Source organism: Ovis aries, chromosome 26 (genome assembly GCF_016772045.2).
Source record: "Ovis aries strain OAR_USU_Benz2616 breed Rambouillet chromosome 26, ARS-UI_Ramb_v3.0, whole genome shotgun sequence".
In the NCBI taxonomy this organism is placed as follows: domain Eukaryota; kingdom Metazoa; phylum Chordata; class Mammalia; order Artiodactyla; family Bovidae; genus Ovis; species Ovis aries.
In genome coordinates, this window is record NC_056079.1 from 9,976,070 (window position 1) to 9,988,650 (window position 12,581).

Here is a 12,581-nt window from a genome sequence, read left to right on the forward strand (position 1 = left end):
AACATTGCACTGATGACCAGAAACCCTACAACTCATGACTAAAGGAAAGATATCTTACCTAAGACGCATACTCAACTATTTTATCCATAAGGCACATCACAGCCTTCTTGCACTCACAGACCCTAGACAACACTTCAGCACCACACTTGAAGAGTATTAGCAAAATCACTAACAAAAACTCAAAATGTGGCACCAGAGAAACCATGAAAAGGACATGTTTGTAGGATCAGAGCTGAAACAAGAGAGCAGAACATGGTTTGACCTCAGTCAGGAACATGCATATAGAAAGACTCCACTCTCTGCATGTCCATGAGTAACTGAGAATGAACTACAAATATTGATTATGAGGTTACAGATAGTTTAATGAGTAGAAAAATTCACAAATAGAGTCCATAAATAATGAGAATTGAGGGTTCATATATGTATATATATATCTTCATATTCACATTTAAATATCTGTCTATCTTATCTGTTCTTCCCTATAGACAGGAAACTGCCAAATACTCATTAGGAGAATAGAAAAACAACTAAAGAAGTAAAAATCCAAAACAAAATGCAAGGCCAGTGTTATCAGCACTGTGTTTCTAGAGGAAAACTAGAATGATGGATGTTGGATACTTCAAGAAAAAAAAATGTTGGTCTATAATTGCTTAGACCTGATATGACTTTTAAAACCAATGTTCTTGGTTGTTTTATATTCTTTTTCTTTGCACATATTAATTGCATAATTTTTATTTCACTCTAAAAATGTGTTTCAACTATAGCACATGTGCTAGAATATGCTATACTAGCTTATTTTATATTGATCCCATGAGACTGTTAGGCGTTCCTTCACTCTCATATTGAACTTTATATTCCAATGCTGTCCTAAACTATTAACTATTATTTATCTGTATGCCAACACAGAAAAGATCAACTTGGAATTTTATAGAATAAATGTGGTCATCTGAGCAAGAAAATACAATTATGAACAATTTGTCTCATGTTTATAGTGAAACCTGAGTGAGCAAACATAATCTGCAAATATTTCAAATTCAGCATTAATTCATTATTAACGAAATATATAATGACTGTACAATGGCAATTTTAAATTGCTTCATAATTTTTTTTTAAATTTCATGTCTTTCATACCAATTACTTTACTTATCTTTTTAAAAATATGGCAATTAATTATGTCTAAATTGTAATCATGTGTGTGTGCTCTGTGGCTCAGTTCTGTCCGACTGTTTGCAAACCCACGAGCTATAGCCCACCAGGCTCCTCTGTCCATGGGATTTTATCAGTAAGTATACCAAACTGGGTTGGCATTTCCTCCCCCAAATTGTAATCAAATCAGTATGCTTATAATAGAATGATTTAGAAATAGATTTTAAGCATCATCATATTAATAGAAATAACATTGTGTCATTCTTCACTGATATTTTCTAAACCTATCTTACTACCTAAATTTTACTTTCTTTCTTTGGTCTGCATTTATATTCCCCCAAAATAGTTTTATTAATACAAGAGGCAGATAAGCCTCATATTTGCATCCCATGTACAATTATTTGAGATGGGGAGGGAGGGAGATGGACAATTTACATAACATTTTGAATCACAGAACTTGCAGAAGAATTCCATTTCTTTGCTTTTAGTGACTTTTGGAAATTCAAAGTATCCATTTGATATCAGACTTAACTGAGTAGTTAATTATCATAGGAAAACATCCACCTAACAGTGCTCTTCTATTTAGAGTCATGCTGCTTGTGTATTGCTTGAGTATAGTGTTTGAAATCTTTTAATTCAATATTCCAATGCAAATTTCTTAATACTAGTAATTAAATATTTCAAATCAATACATATTTCATAACAGACAATATTTGTTTCTTATACACTTGGTTCAACATTTCTTCAGCCAATACCTATTTCACTACTAAAAATTCAAAGGAAGAATTTATTATTAAGGATTTTCTAAAGTTTATTTTTTGACATTGTGTTTCTAATTTTATATATATTAGAAATAAACAAATCCTACACTCTCTGTTTTCAAAAAGGCATCACTTTCTTCACTTCAGTTCAGTCGCTCAGTCGTGTCCAACTCTTTGCGACCCCATGAATTGCAGCACACCAGGTCTCTCCGTTCATCACCAACTCCCAGAGTTCACACAAACTCATGTGCATCGAGTCAGTGATGCCATCCAGCCATCTCATCCTCTGTCATCCCCTTCTCCTCCTGCCCCCCATCCCTCCCAGCATCAGAGTCTTTTCCAATGAGTCAGCTCTTCACATGAGGTGGCCAAAGCATTGGAGTTTCAGCCTCAGCATCAGTTCTTCCAATGAACACCCAGGACTGGTCTCCTTTAGAATGGACTGGTTGGATCTCCTTGCAGTCCAAGGGAATCTGAAGAGTCTTCTCCAACACCACAGTTCAAAAGCATCAATTCATCAGCACTGAGATTTCTTCACAGTCCAACTCTCACATCCATACACGACCACTGGAAAAATCATAGCCTTGACTAGATGGACATTTGTTGGCAAAGTAATATCTCTGCTTTTCAATATGCTATCTAGGTTGGGCACAACTTTCCTTCCAAGGACTAAGCGTCTTTTAATTTCATGGCTGCAATCACCATCTGCAGTGATTTTGGAGCCCCAAAACTAAAGTCTGACACTGTTTCCCCTGTTTCCCCATCTATTTGCCATGAAGTGATGGGACCAGATGCCATGATCTTCGTTTTCTGAATGTTGAGAAAAGTTGTTGAAGCCAACTTTTTCACTCTCCTCTTTCATTTTCATCAAGAGGCTTTTTAGTTCCTCTTCCCTTTCGGCCATAAGGGTGGTGTCATCTGCATATCTGAGGTTATTGATATTTCTCCCTTCATCCTTAAAGTAAATCCTAAATTCTTTCTTCGTGGCTAACTGTTTTGTCTTGATGCCTATTGGCCTGCTGAACTTATGTCACATCAAAAAAAAAAAAAAAAACCTATGAAATGAGTTTTAGAAAAAGTATAGAGTGAAAAGTACTACAGCAAAAGAATTTTTATAAGCCTCGCTGCAAGAACAGGTATAAAAAGAGCTTGTGGACTAACTCATAGAGAGAAGTATAAATTATTGGGGAGTGTGGAGATGAAATTATTCTGCCTTTTCTTCCAGTTATTAACCACTAAGTTTTCTTGGAAAAAAATCTGAATTTTGTTAATATATGTAATTTGATCCATACTTTTGATGTTTGTAATTATTTGGCAAGTAATACAATTATAACATTGCTGCTGCTGCTGCTGCTAAATCGCTTCAGTCGTGTCCAACTCCGTGCCACCTCATAGATGGCAGCCCACCAGGCTCCCCCGTCCCTGGGATTCTCCAGGCAAGAACACTGGAGTGGGTTGCCACTTCCTTCTCCAATGCATGAAAGTGAAAAGTGAAAGTGAAGTCACTCAGTTGTGCCCGACTTCGCGACCCCATGGACTGCAGCCCACCAGGCTCCTCCATCCGTGGGATTTTCCAGGCAAGAGTACTGGAGTGGTTTGCCATTGCCCTCTCCGAATTATAACATTAATCAGTGACATTAGATTTCTTTAAATTTTAGACACATGCCATTTGGAAAATACCTAGTTATAGAAACTCTGTTCTTGAGTATATGTCAGAAGTGTTTTATTAAAATAATATCTTGATTAAAACATATAAATCATAACTTTTAATGTTTGTATCAGTGGAGATCATGTTTATTTTTACTGAGTCTGAATCAATAGCACAAGTAAATTAATGATGAAGTAGCAAAGACCATATGGTAAATTCAATTAAATTAATTAAAAATTTAATTAGAAACAAACACGTGCCTTGCAGTCTATTAAATATTGAAGGGCATACAAAAGAAGCACAGAGAATAAAACATGTTCTTTAAATACAAAAAGCATCATTTTAAAAATACATGAGATACACACCTGAAATAGACTAGGATATCTTAGAACTTTGGAGTTAGAGAATCCTAGGCATAAAACTTAAAAGCACAACTTCTAATTCTGTGATTTTGATCACTTTGCTTGAAATCTCTAATCCTCAGAGCCTCAACTGTACAATGGGAATAAAAGCAAACACTCCAATGTGTAATTTAAAGGATAAAATGAGATATTAATATAAAATACTTTGCACAATTTGAAATTTGTTGACACTTTTTAAATGGCTGACAATAAATATGACAGTTCATATCAATATACATGGAAATTAGCTATGATTACACAGTATTCTACCATATGAAGAATCAATAAATGTTAGTTGCTCAGCTGTGCCCAACTCTGTGCGACCCCATGGACTGCAGCCCACCAGGCTCCTCTGTCCATGGGATTTTCCAGCCAAGGATACTGGAATGGGTTGCCATTTCCTTCTCCAGGGGATCTTCCCAACCCAGGGATCATACCCAGGTCTCCTGCACTGCAGGCAGATTCTTTACTGACTGAGCTACAAGGGAAACCCAAAGAATCAATGGTATGGTCTTTAACAGGGAAGATTGCAACTACAGACAAGATGCTGCTATATGGGATGATATAAAAATTAACCATAATTTTTCAGACCTGGGGAGGGTACAAATAATCTTTAAGTTTTGTTTGGTCTTTATTCTCCTTTATATTTTCTGAATAGTTTTTTTTTATATAACAATTATGTGTTACCAATCAAGAAACTGAACAATGAATGGAATATATTGTTTTTGTAAGGGTTTTCCAGAGAAATAAAAATAATAGGAATATATAAATAGATAAAGGGCAATCAAGTTTGGAAAATTTATAATCAAAGAATGCTATCTCTTCCACTATTCTGGGCTTATAAGAAAAATAGTGTCTTGAATTAATAGGACAGTATATAATAAGAATTGAATAAATATTTGTTGAATAGAATAAAATTCATACTGTTATGAGCTCTGGGTATATAAACTCACTCTGTAACTATGGACATAACAAAGAATTTAGAAAATCTTTCTAGACACAGGCTAGAAGTATTACAATACATGTCCACAGCTCATTAGTAAATATTTTTTTAAGTGAATGAATAAATGAACCATAACCAACTTGAAAGGTTGTGGTGACGATTAATAGCATCTAGCCCCATCCTTAACGGATGGTAAACACTGACTAAACAAATGGTTTCCCCTTCCTTCTCATTAATCCCAGCTCTGCCTTTCCCCCTCAATTTAAAATCAAGAAATGAAGTAACTTGTGGAAGACTATGTGGGAAATTTTTAATTCAGCAGGCTTAGACATTTTCAAGACAGGCCTGTCTTCAGAACATGAATTGCTGTGATGGAAATGAACCATGAGTCCTTGGAATATTCTGTCTGACTGTTAATATCTAGTCCAAGCCAGTACTGCTCACCACATGAGACAAGTAAATCAAGAGACAAGCTGTTGGGGCAAAGGATAACAACTTTATTCAAAAGCCAGAAAACGAAGAAGTGAGAGGCTAATGTCCTAAAGAACTATCTTAGTACAGAACAGAGGAGAAGGCAATGGCACCCCACTCTAGTACTCTTGCCTGGAAAATCCCATGGATGGAGGAGCCTGGTGGGCTGCAGTCCATGGGGTCGCTAAGAGTCAGACACAACTGAGCGACTTCACTTTGACTTTTCACTTTCATGCATTGGAGAAGGAAATGGCAACCCACTCCATTATTCTTGCCTGGAGAATCCCAGGGATGGGGGAGCCTGGTGGGCTGCCATCTATGGGGTCGCGCAGAGTCGGACACGACTGAAGTGATTTAGCAGCAGTACAGAACAGAACTTAGGTTTCTTTTATGCGACTAGGAGAAAAGAATTGGCAGTTAATTATCTTCTTATGACATTTCCCCCAGGAGACAGGAGGTCTGCAAATTACTTGTAGGTGGTCTGGTGGTCCTAGTCACAAGCTCAGGAGTCACCCTTATCTGCAGGTGCCAATTGGTTCTGGAAAACAGCTAAGATGCAAGTGATGATACCATGGACCACATTCTTAGGACTTGTGGTTCAGTTAGTGACAACGATGCTGCAAAGGATGAAGGTTAGGAGGACAAAGTGAAGTACTTTAATGAATCCTGTGAAGTAAAGCTTAACCAAGTCAGTTAATAAAATACAGAAAGACATGTGTAGCAAGGCAAGAGGGCAAATTGTCCCTATTACATGATGACTATTTTGTATGCCTGAGGCTGCTGGTTAAGCCTCAATATTCATCTTATTTTACTTTTCAGAATCAGTTTTTCAATGACTTCTTACCCTGCCTAGATAACTGATGTCATATTCTACTATATAATTAGCAGATGCCAGCTGCCTTTGGTTCATTTTTATTTCTCAGATTTGCCAAGCTTATTCCTGAATTGGGCTCTCTCATATTCACTATTTGCTTGGCTCCTTTGTTGGTACCTTCTCATTATTTAGGTCCAATGTCAAAGCTCAGAAGAGTTTCTCAGATTACCTATTCAATCCAGAGTCCTGTCCTTATACCAAACATCCTCTATAATTTGATCATAGTAATTTTCTCCATATCATCCATTAAACTCTGAAATTTTTATTTCTGTGTTTATACCTTTAGATTTGCTTTATCTATGAGAATGTAAGAACCTTGGAGGCAAGGATTCTGCTTATTTTGTTCAACGTTAAATTCCTAATGCTCACTATAGCATCTAGTATATGTTAGAGGCTTAGTAAATACTTTTGATTGACATTATAAATGATGCAGAGTGAATTTAAAAGAGTCAATTGTTTAACTTCATAAGAAACTGGCAGACTGTTCCCAACGTGGCTGGACCATTTTGCATTCCACCAGCGACGGGTGAGTTCCCATCACTCAGCATCATTACCAGCCATTGGTATTACTGGGTTTTTGTTTGCTTTGTTTTGTCAACATTTTATTTCATGTTACCATTGAATAATAATATTGTGATAGTTTCAGGTGTACATCAGAGTGATTTAGTTATACCTGAAGTTAAACATACATTCATCACAACACCCAGTAACTCCAAAGGAGGGAAATAAAATTTCTCTGAGAAACCTGTATGTAAATGTTTATAGCAGCTTTGTTCCGAACCATCAGAAACCTCGAGTGAACGTGCATGTTCTTCAGCTGGTGAATGGATGAGCAGATTTTGCCACCAGCAACACAAAGAACAAATTATTGATACGTACAAGGAGAACTGCAGCAGAGAAAACAAAGCGGTGACTGTCAGGGCCATCTACATGGAAAAGAACTCATTGCTCTATATAACTCTTAGAACTGTACCAAGAGCGATCTCCAAACCTGCATTTACCTAACAACTGTTTGCCAAATTTAAGTAAAGATAATTTGACAGAATCGTAGGAGAGATAAGCAATCTACAATCATCCTGGAAGAGTAAAGACCCTTAACTCTCAATGATTGATAGAAGAAGGAGCAAGAGTCACACTGAGCCAGTAGCTGCATAATAATATATTTTCTCTGTTTTAATTAAAAATATCTTTTATTTATTTTAAAAAAATAAAAATAAAAGAGTCAATTGATTCGGAAAAAAAATTTGAAAAGAAACCTAAGAAACATAGCTGTATGAGTGTGTGCATGCTAAGTCTTCAGTCGTGTCTGACTCTTTTGTGACCCCATAGACCATAGCCCATCAGGCTCCTTTTTCCATGGGATTCTCCAGGTAAGAATACTGGAGTGGGTTGCCATGCCCTCCTCCCCATAGCTGTATATCTATTCCTAAATACTATGCCATCTTTAAATATAAGGTTCATAATATAAATAACTTTTAAAAATGCTATTCATGTCAGATTTTTATCCACATTCTTCATCATTATAATCTTAATAAAATGACAAGCATAGAATGTTCCATCTTTAAGCTGCTTTATAAGTGAAAACTGATGTTAATTAATTAGTATGTATTGATTGATTTGCTGAGTTAGCCTCATTTTAAAAATTTCATTTTATTGAATATAATTTAGAAAGTGTTCAAACAGGATCTCAGACCATTTCTAATCATATATTGTGTCTCAGTAAGAAATGGGAAAGTTTTTTCCCCCTGTACGTTTTTAAATTAGTACAGTTAAAATGACCTTCACCCACCACCTAATTTATTCACAGTCTCACACTTTTCTTTCCAGATCTCAAAACTCTTAAAAGTGTTCTATAATAATCCATTTTCTTATCATAATCCAAACAGCTCACAGGGGATCAGAATTCATTCACTACTATTCTTTCTTCTTCTTTCAATATATCTTGAGTTTTTATATTTTTATAACACTTACACCGCATTTCTGTGTTTTATCACAGTATACTTTATTCTGAGTTTTAGGATATCTAAAATTAATTTAAAAATCTATCTCCATCTCAATCTTAAAGTTTATACATTATGCTCCATGGAGAAATTCTAACCCCAGCAACAACGTATCAACACAGTGGTGAAAGAACAAAACTCATATTTTCAGTGTTATTTACATGAGATTTAATGCTTCCACATTCTTCATTTAGAGGGATAAGAGAAGAAGACCTTTAAAACACTGTAAAACCCAGTATAAATATCTGTTTCATATTATTTAAGAAATAGGAATTATAGAAAAATAATGACACTCACTGAAGAGCAATTTTAAAATCCTCAGTATTTCTGTTTGCTATCTTATCTCTAACTGTTGGTAACAGCAAAGCTGAATCAAATTTCAACTACTCTATGGAGGCCTCTAGTCAATATACCAAAAATATCAAAATATGAAAAATGACTCAGCTTATCCAATAAAGTATAAAATAGTATTTTCTTAGTTTTATTCTTTTAAAAATTTAGCTTTAAATTTGTAGACAGCTATATTGGCAGTGCACCCTGAAGTCTATTTAATGTAGGCATTCCCTCACCCCATATTCTGCTTTTATGATCTTATTCGCTCAAATTTTGCTTAGCAGTTCCTTCTTCAGTTTCTCTCTTTCCTCTAGCAGTTTCTGGAAGCGACAAAAATGAAATCAAGTTTCATGTCTGTGCATTGTTTGGAAAACTCTTCAGGTAAATATTCAAGTTCATTACTTATAAATTCTACTTTCCAACCAATAGAAGTTAATTCAGCCACATTCTTTGCCACGTTATCAAAAGCCTTTTCTTCCTCCAGTATTCAATATACTGTTCCTCATTTCTGTCTGACACTTTGATAGAAGTACTTACAGAGTCATAGTCTCACAGGGTTCTGTTCATGATAACACATGTTTTCCTAAAACTATAGGCATTTTCTCCATGGCTCTTCTGTCTTCTTTCTCAGACCTCACCAGAACTGCCTTTAAAATCCATTATTTCCACCACCACTTTCCAAGGCAACCTAGACTTTTCTATCATGAACATCACAATTCTTCCACCTCTACCTATCACCCAATTCCAAAGTCATTTACATACACATTTTTTTGGTTTCTGTTACAATGGCACCCTACTGCCCAATATCAACATCTTTTTTAATTTCTAAGGGCTGCCATAACAAAGTACAATAAGTCCCTTACATACAAAGAGTTCCATTCCAAGAGTGTGTTTATAAGTCCAATTTGTTCATAAGTCCAACAAGGTTAGCCTAGATATCCAACAAACATTTATATTGTACTGTAGCTATCGACTATACTATCATGAAAGTGAAAGTGAAAGTCGATCAGTCATATCTGACTCTTTGCGACCCCATGGACTATAGAGTCCATAGAATTCTCCAGGCCAGAATACTGGAGTGGGTAGCCTTTCCCTTCTCCACGGGTTCTTCCCAAACCAGGGATCGAACCCAAGCCTCCTGCATTGCAGGTGGATTCTTTACCCACTGAGCCACAAAGGAAGCCTATAGTAATTATCAGCTATATAGTATGGTCCTGTAATAGATTTATAATTCTTTTCACACAAATAATGCATAAAAAACAAACACAAAATCAAAGAAAACATTTTTAATCTTAGAGTACAGTACCTTAATAATTACAATTGGACCAGCTATATTACCACTACTTTTACACTTGCTTCTGAACATCCTGGGCTTGAAATAAAGACACTATACTACTGTACTATATACAGTACTGCTCTGTAAAGTTCACAAAAGAACAACCACTTGTAGAGGATGTATGCACATGACGACGTATGCCAGACGCGTGAACTAACTTATGTGAATGGACATGCTAATGTATATTTACATCTTTGAAGTTTGCAGATTGAATTTCATATGTAGAGAATTTATTTAAATAAACAGAAATTTATTGTCACAGTTGGGAGGCAAAATCAAGGTTGGTACCATCAGAAAACTCTAAAGAAGAAAATGTTTTGTGACTTTTCCAGCTTCTGAAAGTGCCCAGCAATTCTGGTATTTCTTGGCTTGTAGAGGCATCGCTCCAGTCTCTGCCTCTGTCATCACGTGGTGTTTGCTTTGTGTGTCCAAACTTCCCCCTTCTTAATGGAAATTGTATGTGTGTTGTGAGTCTGTGTGTGCCTTCAATCATTAAGTCATGTCCAACTCTTTCCTGTCGTTCAGTCACTAAGTCATGTCCAACTCTTTGCGACCCCATGGACTGCAGCATGCCAGGCTTCCCTGTCCACTCTCTCCCAGAGTTTGCTCAAAATCATGTCCATTGAGTTGGTGATGGCATCCTACCATCTCATCCTCTGCTGCCTGCTTCTCCTCAAGCCCTCAATCTTTCCCAGTACCAGGGGCCTTTCCAAAGAGTCAGCTCTTTGCATCAGGTGGCCAAAGTATTGGTCTTCAGCATCAGTCCTTCCAATGAATATTTAGGGTTGATTTCCTTTAGGACTGACTGGTTTGATCTTCTTGCAGTCCAAGGGACTCTCAAGAGTCTTTTCCAGCACCACAATTCAAAATTATCTGTTCTTTGGTGCTCAGCTTTCTTTATAATTAACTTACACATTCATATGTGACTACTGGAAACGCCATAGCTTTGACTATATGGACCTTTGTTAGCAAAGTGAGGCCTTCACTTTTTAATACACAGTTTAGGTTTGTCATAGTTTTCCTTCCAAGGAGCAAGTGTCTTTTAATTTCATGGCTGCAGTCACTGTCCTCAGTGATTTTGGAGCCCAGGAAAATAAAATCTGTCACTGTTTCCACTTTCCCTTTCTACTGCCATGAAATAATAGGACTGGATGCCATGATTTTACTTCTCACAGTTTAAGGAAGGCACTGTTCAACCCAGTATAGTATATTTTAAGGAAATGGGTAAGCCTGATAACATAACATAAAATAATTTGAAGTTTAGTTATGATGCCCACTCAATATTTAAAATCATGTAAATGTAATTTCTTGAATTTCACCATAACTTGGAAAGATGACATGAAATAATTTGGTGCCTTCACTTTTTATAAGACAAGTAAGCCTGTCATTATAGTGTGATTGGTTTCTTTTTTCACTAACAGAAATTACTACCAGTTGCTAGAAATGACAACTTCCTCCGTGCTTGGGACTCAAGAAAAGTCTTTGGGATCTTTAAGCATCTCCACCCTTAGGGATATAGTCATAGAAACTGAGTCTTGTACCAAAAATGCTTAGGTCCCAAACTGAAGCATGAGAAGACAAGATACTTAGGAAAAATTAAAAAAATACAGCAAAGCATTTCTAGTGGCCATTAGCTCCCTATGTGACCTTGGAAAAAATATTAGCATTACAAGCCTTGCATTTCTTATCTATTAAAAATAAAATGTCTTTTAGTTCTCATATTTTATAGTTCTAATATGAGATAGAGAATGCATAACGACAGTTACTATAAACTGACTATAGAAGTAGACAGGTAGTCAGGGAGGATATAATCCAATTAATTTTAATAGTAGTTCAGTTCAGTTTAGTCGCTCAGTCATGTCCGACTCTTTGTGACCCCATGAATCACAGCACGCCAGGCCTCCCTGTCCATCAGCAACTCCCAGAGTTGACTCAAACTCACATCCATCGAGTAGGTGATGCCATCCAGCCATCTCATCCTCTGTCATCCCCTTCTGCTCCTGCCCCCAATCCCTCCCAGCATCAGAGTCTTTTCCAATGAGTCAACTCTTCTCATGAGGTGGCCAAAGTATTGAAGTTTCAGCTTTAGCGTCAGTCCTTCCAAAGAAATCCCAGGGCTGATTTCCTTCAGAATCGACTGGTTGGATCTCCTTGCAGTCCAAGGGACTCCAAGAGTCTTCTCCAACACCACAGTTTAAAAGCATCAATTCTTCTGCACTCAGCTTTCTTTATAGTCCAACTCTCACAACCATACATGACTACTAGAAAAACCATAGCCTTGACTAGACGGACCTTTGCTAACAGAGTAATGTCCCTGCTTTTTAATATGCTGTCTAGGTTGGTCATAACTTTCCTTACTCCCCTGCAAGGAGTAAGCATCTTTTAATTTCATGGCCGCAATCACCATCTGCAGTGATTTTGGAGCCCCCCAAAATAGTCTGACACTGTTTCCACTGTTTCCCCATCTATTTCCCATGAAGTGATGGGACCAGATGAGATATTCTAAGTATAGTGAAGCTCTCTAATTATTCAGATGGAACCTCAGTGTTTATAATACTTCATTCTGCACTTTATTTATTTATTGACTGTACCTGAGGGCATGCAAGACTTTTTAGTTCCCCTGACCAGGGATGGAATCTGTGTCCCCTGCAGTGGAAGCTCTAACCAC